Source organism: Seriola dumerili, unplaced genomic scaffold, assembly GCF_002260705.1.
Source record: "Seriola dumerili isolate Sdu_G_001 unplaced genomic scaffold, Sdu_1.0 BDQW01000756.1, whole genome shotgun sequence".
Classification (NCBI taxonomy): Eukaryota; Metazoa; Chordata; class Actinopteri; order Carangiformes; family Carangidae; genus Seriola; species Seriola dumerili.
In genome coordinates, this window is record NW_019175011.1 from 67,235 (window position 1) to 80,117 (window position 12,883).

Here is a 12,883-nt window from a genome sequence, read left to right on the forward strand (position 1 = left end):
CAGGAAGTAGAGAAGCAAGAAATATCCAGTGCATACAATTTCAACTGATTCTAAAGCAAAGCGACAAAAGGAAACCACACAAGAAACATTTTCCCCTGCAGGTCTCAGCATTCACACTATTTCTGTCACAAATGACGCAAATTAAAGTCCTTGTTCACAGCAGTTAGCCTCTTTTTGATTTCCCCGGTTTAATTCATGTATGAAGTTGATTGATGATTATTGTAGGAAGGTTCTGGTACAGTTAGACCTTGCTAGCTTCACGTATTTTTAATGATAAAGCACAACAGAGATGAGGAGGCACCAGACTGGTAGGCAAAGAAAATTGCTGAGGGGGGGAAAAAAAACACTATGTGAAGATTTGCAATTCAGATACCAACACTGATTTTAGAGTCGTTCCCAGTTTGTTTTGGCAATTAGAATCACGCTTTTCACTCCATCCCCTCAATCTGGGAGTTAATAAGAGTGGATCAAAATCCAATCAGAGTTGATTGCTTAGACTCTGTATCACAGCAGCTCTCTATATTCTGACACTTACTTTGATTCCCCCTCAGCTCAACTGAGGAACTGTCCAAGTAGAGCAGACAAGGGCCTGACATTAATGAGCTGCAATCAGCGAGTGGCCAGCTGTTTAAAAAAGGAAAGTTAGCGATGGACTTAGTCTTTCCCAGCTTCCCTCCTGAGGGGATGAAACAGACAGCCGCCGGTGACAGCCTCATTCAGGGAGCAACCAGCTGTGTTACAACAAGCCACACACAGCTTCTGTCAGGCAACATCAGCCAATCAGGATGTATGGTAATGAGCGCAGGAGAGGAGAGTGGTTCAGGTTCAGGGATGGGAGCAATTAGATTAGAAAATAAAGAGTTTGATAGCGTGGAGAAGACGGGAGGGGGATGGACAGGGAAGATGGAGGAAGAAATGAGAGTGTAGTCAAAACAGAGAGGAAGAGAGGGAAAGTTAGAGAGACTACGATCGAGACTGACGCTTGGCCCCGGATGCGTGACGGCTGGGATCCCAGCAGCACACTGTATGAGGCGACATTTACTGCAGGCCAAACAGCTGGGGCGCGTGGGAGAGCGCCAAGACAAAGAGCTGGATGCAGAACGAGAGACCGGGGAGAGGAGAGGAGAGGAGGGAGGGAGGGAGAGAGGGGGGGAGTGGGAGAGGAGGTCTGGTTGTCTGTACGAGCTGTCACAAGACGTGGGAAATGCGGCTATGGCTAATTAGAGTCAATGAGACTATACAGAGCGAAAGGTTCAGATCCATGGGAAAAGTCAAAGTATAGAAGTTCAATGGAGGGTCAGACAGAGGGCGAGTGAGGGCAGGGCTGACTGGCAAGAGGATGCCACTGTTGTGTGTGTGTGTGTGTGTGTGTGTGTGTGCATGGTCTGAGGAACCATCGTAGTATTATAGCTGTATAATCCATAATTTGGCTGGAAAAGTTACTCTGAAGTTGCATTTCGATCCAGATTTTCAGACTCCTGTATGTGAACCTGTAAAACCTAAGCTAATTACTTTAATTTAGTCCAGCCTCTTATTGGCAGCGCTACTATCACTGTATAAATAAACATTAACATCATTTCAAACTGTGCAATATGTTTTTTTTCCCATGGTGCAACATGAGGGTATCAGGAAGTCAAATTCCGGTCAGTCAAACGTACCGAGCGCCGCTGCTTGTTCTATTGTAAAGTCTTGTAAATGTCTCTGTGCTCGCGAAAGCTGTTCTGCATTACGTCTGTGTGATTTATCACATATGGCCGCCGGTACAAACAAAGCTTTTTGGATAACAAGCTCCTGTGATCATAACATGTGGATCTGTTGTTCGTAATACATTAGTGCGTGATTTACTGCTGCCATTGTGTACATTATACATGCTGTTCTGTTGTCTGCTGTTGATTGATCTGCACGTCTTTACATTCACAATGGCATCTGCTACTTTATATCGCGTCTTTATATTTCATACATTATTCATATGTTTAAACAATCAAGGGAGAGGAAGCATCAAAGCGGTTTATTGTACTTGTACTTGCTATAACTGCGGACATGACAAACACAATATGAATAGGAAACTGCTGTGTTGAATATGCACTTCACTTACAAAGCTTGATGTGTTTGAGATAAATTATTATTTTTCAAGTCTAAAACTTTGGTCGTTTGATCTGAGTGCAAACACGTTTTGAAGGTGACACGATTACAGACATTTAAAGTCATTGCAAACAAGCAAGGGGACACAAACAGATGCCAAATGAACCCAAATGAATCCGTGGGAGTTGAAAATGTTTCAGCTTCTTCGGAAACCTTTCACTTATCTGGAGGCTTGATGACGCCACTTCATGAACATACAGAGACATAAGAAGAAAAGGAGGTGTGTGTATTACTAGATGTGTACGGCAGTGGTTCCCAGACTTTTCCCATTCATGGCCCACCAAAAAATCCCACCCGCATCTGACCTCACAACAATATGGAGGCCAAATAAAGAGCACTTTTTACTTTGATGATAATGATCAAACATCCAGGTTTGAACTGAAAGCAGAAGCTCAATTTTCCTTTTTTGTTTGACGGGGGAGAGATAACTTTTTGATTCACCATCTGTCTCCTCAGTCTTTTTCCTTTTTATTACAGGCTATTCTTTTTGATACTATCGCACAATCAGACTTTGATAGCAAACAATATGATGTGGTCCGGCGGCAACAACATAAAAGTTCCTATCACAGTGATAGGCCTTAATATGAGAAAAACGTTTTAATGTTTTTAAAGATTATTTAGTCTTAAAACATTTAAAAACATGTATATATCTTTTTTTTTTTGATTTTATTAATTATCTATTTTTTTACCAAAAATGTACTGTACTGTTCTGTACCCACAAGTTGGGAACTACAGCTCAAATTTCCTCAAACTTGCACGAATGATGAGAGGTGAAAATCTAAAAACATCATAAGAACTTCATTTTAAGCAACTGTTGATGCTATTAGACTTTTTAGGATTTTTCCTTTAAATGTCTTTGAACCGCTGAAAAAGGCAACATCAGCTTGTATCTAATCTGATTTGTGTCTTATCAATATCTGTTACTGATTATAATTGTAAATGTGTTGTTAGACTATTTTCATCCGTTTGCATGGAAGCCGCCTCTCTCTGCCCTATAAACCTTGCACTTCCTCCGGCAGACAAATTCAGCTGAAGCTCGTATGCATGACATTGTTCAATCATTCTGTGCAGGCTGTAACACAGTGGTGTGCCTTCAGCATGCTACACCACATCATCAGGACTGCAACAGAGAAGAGAGGGATTTCTGCATCGAGCCTGCACAGCACCAATCAGGAAGCAGCTCCTGAGATGTAGATAGAGAGCTGATTCAGTTCGGATCCCAACACTTCCTTCCGGGCACAAATCCAGCGGTTCATTGTGAAACCACTAAAGAGGCAGAAGAAGAAGGAGAAGGGGAAGGGGGGGAAAAAAAAATGCTGTCCCCTCAGGGAAAGTGAGTGCTTTGGCTAAAAATACTCCAAATTTCTCAATCACACTCTGTCCTACTGCGCCACAATGCAGGAGCTTTAGAAGTTAAAAGGCGTGGAGGAATTAACACAAAGAAATAGGTCGCCATCGCAAACTGGTAAAATGTATTCGTCTACCCCCCCCCCCCATCTGCTCCTCCTTCCTCCCTCCTCTTCCTCCACCGGTGACTGCCTTTCAGAACTGGAATTAATCCTTCTGTGATCAGTGATTTTGTTTTTTCTTTCCTTCCCTCTTCATTTTGGTGCAACGTGAACACCCTGTCCTTTTCCCCAGAGGGATGCTATAGCGTTTGCGCGCGGTCGACAAGGCGGTGGATATTAAGTGGAAAATGAAACCGTCTTTGCTTGCTCTCTCATCCCCTTAGTTCAGATGAGTAAATAAGGAATGGTTTCAATTAGGCAGTGGGAACACAGCCGCTGGCGACTTAAGTTGGCTTTAATCGCTGTGTGAGCTGCTAATAATCTCATCCAGAGGCCTTTAAATACACAGGCTCTACATTTATTTATCAGACCAAATTTTATTTATCATGCTGCCCCGAGAGCAAAGTGTCGCCCAGTGCTGAGTTTTTTTTTGACTCTGTTGTTGTTGTAAAGATGTTTACTCTGCCCTAAAATCTTGTTATCCAAGGAGAATCGCTTTGTTTGCGCAGATGAGAGCAAATTAGCTGCCGTATAACTGCTGCATGTGAGTGTCAGCGTTGATGTTTCGTACTGCAAATATTCGGGTCTTTGAAGGAGCCTGTGGTCGATCAGACAGGCAATCTGGTAAACCTTACATGGCAAACTGGCAGCCAATTACTTCACTTTGTCTTTTTGTTTACCCTGGAAGAAAATTCTCGCACATATCAACAGAGGAGCCTTAAACTCACAGGAACAAATCGCTTCGTGACAAATAATGAGAAAAAAGGGGGCTTCTGGCTGACAACCAACAAATTGGTTTTCTGGAAAATTGTGTTAGCACGGAGCCATCAAAGAGACACTGACATTAAACACAGAGGAGGAGGCAAAAGTGGGGGCAATGTATGTATGAATGTATGAAGAGGGACTGATAGCTGTGCCTTCACGCTAATGGAAAGACATTTGATCAGTTGCTCGGTGTTTGTGGTGGATGACAGGTCATGGGTCAGAATAACCTTGGTGTTGTATGAATATCAAGAGTTGTTTAAATCAAAGCTCTGCAGATTTACAGTGCTCATCTAGACAGTACAGAGAGCTAAAGCCAAACACTAGTGACATTTAAAGGTCCTCTCCAGACATGTTTTAAACTGCGTAAAAAATACTCTGACTAATGTTTTGTTTAACTTGGTTTTCCCACATAAAAAGTGAAAAAAAAAAAAAAAACTGGGGCTGGAAGCACATCTTCCTCATGGAGGAATTCTGAATCAGGCTTCATGCCCCGTCACCACCGCTGCTTACGCTAGGTTGACGGGGGGGGAAAGAGCAGCGCGTGTCAAACGGTTAGAGGAGGAAACATCTGTAAAACTCAGCCACATGTTTGAGCCTCAGTCAGACGCAGACCCAGGAGTTTGTTAAGGAGTTTGTTGTGCACCGAGATCACTGAGTAGAAGACGTAACAGAACGATGTGTAGTTATTTGTTCATGTTGTTGTTGTTGTTGTTGTTATTGTTGTAACTGGCAGTGGCTGACACAGTGTTAGAGGTTGAGCTAATGCAAACTCTCGCTCTCTGTACTGACAAGGTTTTGGCAACAGGTGAAAGAGCAGTGCACATCAAGATGGTTAGTGTTGGAGGAAACATCAGACTGAGATGAGGAGGCTTTTGTGACCAGAATCGACAACTAGCAGACATATCGGAACGGTTAGCGCAGTTAGCATTTTGTTTGTTAGCTTGTAACTGGCAGTAGCTGTGCTAATGCAAACTCTCGCTCTCTGTGCTGACAAGGTTTCGGGTTTACTTTGCCCCCCCCACCCCCCCGACCCCCACAAGTTGACAGGAGTGGTTCCTTAGGTTCTATGACACATGAATCTCTGTCAGTCTGAATCTGTTTATATGAGCCTGTTTTGGTTCCCTGCAGTTCCAAGGTGGAGATGCACAGCCATGATATTTCACTCGTAATGATATGTCTTGTATTATATATATAAAAACAAACATCACAGGACATGTTAACAAGGTTAAAAACTTGATTTTCTTCAGAGATGGTCTTTAAAGTGAATCCAAACAGAAAAATGACTGATTGCTGTGGTGATGCAGCTCCCACAGATGAGAGATGTGTTTTTTGTCCTCTGGATTCTCTGCTGATACAGTTTGAGATATTTGCCGTCTCTCCCCACATCAAACACATCCACAGTGTGTTTCTCCATGGATTTATTTATTAAATCAACATTTAGATTGAGCTTTCACGTTCATTCCCACCCTTGGAAACAGCCGTTAAGAAAACATTCCCACCACAAGGCTTTCTATCATATCACATGATCTTCATCAGCAGATGGTGATGTTTCCAAGGTCAAGAGTAAACGTTAATCCTCGGCTTTTAAGCCAGAATGGATGAGAAGTCCTTAAAGTGCTAAGACAAATAAGGAAATATGAACATCTACAACTCTGTGTTGGTGAACTCCATCTGCTCCTGAGGATCATGGAATATGATTGAAAGCTCCAGAGCAGCTGCTAAATGGACCTTGTGGTGAGATTGTTTTTTTTTTTTTTTTTTTTAACAACTCATCAAAAATCAGGAGGACAAATGCAGAGGAATAAAGTCGATTATAAAAAAGGTTGTGGTTGTGTGTGTGTTCCAGGAGGGAGACGAGGGGGAGAGAGTGTGTGAACGAGTCTGTCTCTACATTCGTTTCAGAGTGAATATGTAAACATGCGGTTTCAATATGCATGCATGAGAGAGTTCATCTAAGGAGCGGAATAAATAATAAACACCCGTTCCATTTATTCCTGTGATGCTGACCCTCAACACATCGCCAAACATATTTAACTGACTCATCACTTGGAATTATCAGCGGCCCCTCATTTCATGTGTCTCATTTCTGGCTGAAGTCCAGATATGATTTAATAGCCATATATTTACACTAACAAATCTGATCGCATCTGTCTGTGTTTTCCTGCCCTGCAAATAGTTAGATCCCGAAACAGTCCAGTCCAGGTGGTGGGAATGCAGCTAAAGCTGTTTGCCAATTACTCAAAGATGACAGAATAGAAAGGAGGAAAGGGGGAAAAAAATAGAAGAATAAGAGGCAGAGAAAGGGCAAGAAAGAGGACAAGAAGAGCAACAGGGAGGGGGAGATAAAGTAGAGGAAGGAGGATGAGAAAATGAAGAAGAAGCAGGAGAAGTTAGAGGAAAATGACTTGTGCTAAAACAATTTAACTCCCCAGCAACTGACACAAACACTGACAAATCACACAAGTGAACCATGAGTGAGACAAAGGTTATTCAGGAAGAGATGAACACTACGTACAATACAACAGCACCTAACACTATTACAATGACCACAAGAGCCGAAACTCGGGAAAACCAAGTGTTCTGATTATTTTACTGCCATCATCACTCGCAATTATCACCGTGGCAACCACTACACACCACAACATCTTTTTAAATGTTTTCAGTATCTGGCTGGTACGCATCTTTAACCTCCTTAATACTTCTTGTGTCAGGCTGAAATTACGGAAAAATACAGCCCAGGAAGTCCAGTTACAAACAAATCTGTCAGTCTGAAAGATCAGACTGCAAAACACTGCAAAGTGGTTTAAAATACTCTGAGACTGAAGTCTGGGAAGTTATCACAGCAGCAGTTACTTCACATTCTGTGGCAACAATCGTGAGTGAAATGTTAGAAATGCAGTGTTTACATGTATCTACCCGCAGCGCCTTGTTAGATAACATGATGTTATGGCCCGGCAAAGCTGCCTTACAATTGGCCTCCAATCTGCCTAAGACACATGAACTGACCAAGTGTTAATTAGTTTACCCACACTCGATGCAAATCTGTGTAAACCCGGTGACATTATTGGCAGGCCATCACTCTGAAAGTGCCTACATCTTCAGACATTGTTGCCCTTGGGAGGAGTATCATGTGTATGACTTAGAGAGATTCACTCACTCCTGTCATTTGAGCTGGTAGACTGACTCTAATACTCCTTGGCTGCATTTATACTTAATGGTCTGCCCAAGATATATGAAGTAAATGCAGGTAAGATAAAGGCTTTGTGTTTGTGTTTGCAGCTGTAAAGCTGCCAAGTTGAATCCATCAAAAACTCTTGGAAAGACATTAATGTACATTAGAAATCATTTTTCCATTGTCTCAAAAGTAGTGTGCCCTTGAGCTGCACATTTAAAACCCAAAACAAGGCAAGTGTAGCGTTTGTACTGAATAGGCAGCACAGTGAGACGCCATGTACGCGTACTCAACTTCCCGTAGATAATTCTCACTTTCCATGAATAATAAACGAAAAAAGATCCCTCAACTTTGAATTGAAATCCTGCCTCTGACACTGGCTCACTTCCCCTTTTAAATCCATCTGCCATGTAAGCACCTCTGAGCTGCAGCCTGCTGCATTTCCATCACTCAACACATTTAAAAATAAATGAGTAAATATGAAATTAATAAGCTGAAAGATTGGAGCGCCAAGCCTCTGCACACACACGCCATGCACCACCTCTGGGAGAAATGGTTCGACCACATTTGCATGGGGGGAGAAAATAGCCCGGCATATATTATCCACCCACGGCAACCGAAATTTTGATCCTGCTGCTCCTATCCGTCACATCTCTCATTCGGTGATATTGCCTCGTCTAATCATGATTACAGAATTGTTTGTTTCTTCTAATAGTAATGGCTGAATTGGCAGATGATGTGTTCATATCAGCATCTTAGAGGACACAGTGTTTTTCTTTTCTTTCAGATGAAAAGAAGTTTAGAAAACGCTGCTGTGCCGCTGGGGACAGGAGGGATTTATTTCTTACGACACAGCAGAACTTTCAGGACCTGACAACAGGGCAGTGAAAACAAGCAGCTTTACTCAATCTTAAGCTTAAATCCAGTTTTGAGGTGTATCATTGTTTAGCTTCTGGCTATAATCAGTACTATATTAACAGTGGATCAAAGCAGCAGCTCATACTGATGAACCCACAGAGCATCTTCACCAGGATCTGCAGGTCCTCATTGTTTTGGTTTTCTGCCCCACGACTTTACTGTTTGGGTTCAGCCTGGTTTTCAGCCACATCAGGTAGCTGTGAAAAAGCTCTGAAAACGCTGTTCACTACCTGCCCAGCACCAAACAACACACACAGTGAGTAAATGGACTGCACTTGAATTATCGCTTTTCTAGTCTTACTGTATCAACCACCCAATGCGCTTTACAATGGAAGCCGCTTTCACCCGTTCACACACAGCAGTTTAGCAGCTAAGTAGCCAGATATAGACAGAGCTAAAAGGAAACTGAATTTTGGATTTATATTCACAAGTTGGCCAAAAAGAAAGAGGACTCAAAATGAATCACCATGTTGCTCCATTTACGCAAAAATATGTAAATAGGCAACTGTTTGCTAACAAAGTGATTATGTGTCAGCGATGTTCACAGTTTGCTTCTGCTGCCTCCATGTGGCCAGAAAATCCGTCACTGCAGGTTTAAATATTCCCACTTTATGTTACAGTCCAAAACCAATGAGCTGAAAGACACTAAAATGCACAAAAGCAACACCTGTCACGCTACATATTCTAGTATAACATGGCTGATAGGTGCAGCTCATCTTCTTTCTCTTCAGCATGTTGTGTGTCTGGACTGTACCACACATTTGCATCAGCAGCAATGTGCATCATGTTACCTGCGTGCTCGTGCAAGTGAACGTGCGTCCTCGTGCACATGCTATTAGAGCCCAAGATACAAACAACACCAGGACTGGCTCATGAAAACACTGCTCCAAAGGCCCACTAGTTGTCAATGATTGCCAATGTATATTTCCTCAGCAGAATTAGAAATAAAATCACACAAAAATCAACCAGTTCACCTTCATAAAGTCTTGATAAAAGCAATACAACATGAATATAGTGTAATTGGCCTTTTGGAAGTGAAAGCACCACCCCACTAGTCTCTCTGTGAAGTAGTCATATCGTTATTCAGTGTCCAATTAAAATGGCCTTAGTCTCCTCAGGAGCTCTCCACTCCTGTGAGGACCACCTGCAGAACCCTCGCTCAGTCTCAGCAGCCTGCCTTGTGTCATTAGCCTTCATACAGGCTCAAAATGGAAATGCCAGTAACTCCTCTGTTCTCCCCGCCGCCGCCTCCTTTATTTTTTTTCTCTCCTCTCCCTCTGCTCCGATTTCTCTCACCCCTCTGCCACAGGAGGGGGAAGTTTCTCTGCTTGGCTCCTGTGCCCATTTAGCCTATTTTTTCAGCCTTTGCTCTCTGCGGGGAATCTGCCCCTCTGTCTTCAGCTCTCCTCCCCCCCCCACAAAAAAAACCCTCCATCCATTCCCTATACTGTGTGGTGAGAGAAGTGCAAAATCTTTGATGGGTCTCTCCTGCTCTTAACCTCTTTCTCTGCCTCTACATGTGAGAGTCAATTTTCTGTATTTTTCTCTCATCTCCTCTCCTCAGTGTCAAGATAGCAGGCCAAGGTATCAGCGGTGTGATGGTGAAATGAAAATACTGAGTGAGCTAACATCTCATTTACTGTATATTTTTAAAATTGATCTTGTCGTAATTATTATACAATACTGTGTCTCTTGTGCTATAGAGCAATCAAAAAAAAAAAAACCCTTCCTAGCTGAGTCTACAGCGAAGCCACCAGCTCCGTGAGGCTGCGGTTACATACACTGGTGCTTTGAGCAAAATGCAAACAGGCTGATGTTTACCCGGTAGGCTGTTATTTAGTTTAGCCTGTTAGCATGCTACCATTTGCTAGTTTTCACTAAACAGTGTGCAGTGACCAACAGCTGCTAGTGTGGCTTAAATCCCATGTGTGCTGCTTTATCATAGGCACTAAAATCGAAGCACTCTGACGGACTAGGAGGCCAAAATCCAGAAAAATCTTTTCTTAGTAACCAGTTTGTACCCAAATATAGGAAAAATAATCATTTGGGGATTGGCACTGTGCAAGACCGACAAACTCAAATATTGTGACATTTGATATCATTATACTGTATAATGATACAATATGGGACTATATTGGTGGTAGTAAACACGTAATATAATCTACAATATGACTGTAATGACCAAAACAAGTAGAATGAGTAACTCCTCATTTCATTGAGCTATAACCCTTTGTCATTTTACAGCCTTTAAAAGGTGCTATATGTAAGTTTTGCTATTGCTAAATAGCCAATGTTAGCATTACCAGTTCAGCATCAAACTTCTTTCCTTTACTCATCAGGAGCTGTCTCCAGAGGTGGAAAGCAACACCAGTGCTAACTTTTGTTTAGCTTCTATTTCTATCACTTCTTTTCTTCCTCTGAACTTAGCATGCTAACCAGCTAGCCCCAGCACATCCCATCTTTTGTAATATTACTTTGTGATAGTGAGTCACTGTGGCGCCCAGTCTGCCCGCAGTTCAGCATTAGAGCATGAAGATGTAGCGCTAGCTCAAAGGGTGTATTATAATCTCTTGTCTTGTAAATGTAACCATGGCTGACGCTCTTAGCAAACAACCATCACCACCACCTGCTCCCACCAAGAAACCCACATTTGGTGGCAGAGAAAACTTACATATAGCACCTGTAAGACTCAATATTGGATACAGTATACCTTGATATTACAGAAACCCAATCCTACTCAATATTAAATCTTAGATCATGATATGATTTATCGCCCAGCTCTACTGTAACTACAAAAGTGTTACCTATTTTTTCTATACATGTTCAATGTCTCCACTAAATGTCTCCTGCAGGATGAAATTTAACCTTAGGAAGTGTTGATTGGAGCACTTCAGCAAAGATGAACAATGTAAAGTTCTTTATAATTGTGGTGTGGTGACAACAAAAGCTGTGAATGACAATTATTATAATTTTCTAGCGTGATATAAAAGTAACACCTCCTTTGAAACTAACCGTCCCACAATATACATGATTCTTTGGGGTAAATTAAATGTTATGAAGATTTGTTACATTTCATTGTTTTGGTTTGAAGGTGAGTAAACTGTAGATTACTCTGTAGAGAGGAGGAGAGTTTAGCTTGGTTTACTGTGCATTATGTCCCTGCAGGGTGTGAACACTATCGACCCCTCCGTCTTTTCACCTCTCTGTGTGAGGAGCAGTCGGGGGAACCTACTGCGTGAACCAATCTATGTGTGTCTGTCTATCTTGCACTCTCTCTCTCTCTCCCTCCCTCCATCTCTCTCTCTTCCTCTGAGGTCCAGGATGGCGTCATTAGCAGTCGGGGCTCAGAGTGCAGCTCGGTGGAGCCCTGGGGCCAAAGCTTTGTGCCTTAATTACCCACCTAATGAGTCACTCGGAAAGTCACTGGGCCTGCTGGTGACTTACCCTCTCTCTCTCTCTCTTATTTGCTCACACACACACACACACATATGTACTGTATTCACTGACTTATATGCTTAATCACTCATTCACTCAATGGCACACACACACACACACACTTTCACACATTTTCCCTTGCTGCGTCCACCTAATGACTGCAGCTGTAGTCACTCACTCGCTCACTCACTTACTCGCTCGCCTGCATCGCTCGATCCCTGATTTACACACACATATATTTATTCTCACTCAGTTGCTTGTTTGGCCCCTCGGACTACAGCCAGTTGAATCTGACAATATGTTTTAGGTGTGAAAAACAATGGATCCACTCTTGCATTTTCATGTTGTTTTCATAAAGACCTCCATCCACACTGAAACACTTCAATAGTCACTGTAGAAAAACAGCTGAATCTTTCCCCCCTTTCCTTCTCTTTCATTTGGCAAATAAAACTTTGCATCACAGCCAACGACACTCAGATGAATAAACCTCTCTTCTATCCGCTCGTGCGCTCTGTGACCACTTAAACTGTGTTTTAATGCAGCCAGTTAACAATATAGCTGTTGTTCTCATGTACATATGTTTCTGTTTCTATTGTCAGAGAGTGGAAAAAACATTAAATAAAAAAACAGTGATGTGATCTCAGCTCATAGATGCTTCCTGTCCACCGGGCAAACAGTAATTCCTGCTGTTGTTACTATTACATTATGATCCAAAAGTCTGAACCCACTTTTGAATGAAGCAGATCAGTTTTATGATCAGAAAGTTTTCAAATTTACCATAAATAGAGGTTAATAACAACGATATTTGACCGTACAGACATTTACGACGAATGATCACAGGGAGGATTCTGCCACACAGCCCCCACCTGCTTTCAACGAAAATGAGATACACCATATCCACATACACAACACTGTACATTTGAGTGCAGTTACTGAAATGAAA

The 12,883-nt window shown here is 42.2% G+C and overlaps 1 protein-coding gene across 3 annotated transcripts in view; it reads right to left on the reverse strand.

Annotated features, from left to right (window-relative positions):
- LOC111236902 (raftlin-like) overlaps positions 1 to 12,883 on the reverse strand; it is a 103,956-nt gene that overhangs the window by 59,133 nt on the left and 31,940 nt on the right. The gene's annotated exons all lie outside the window — the stretch shown is intronic.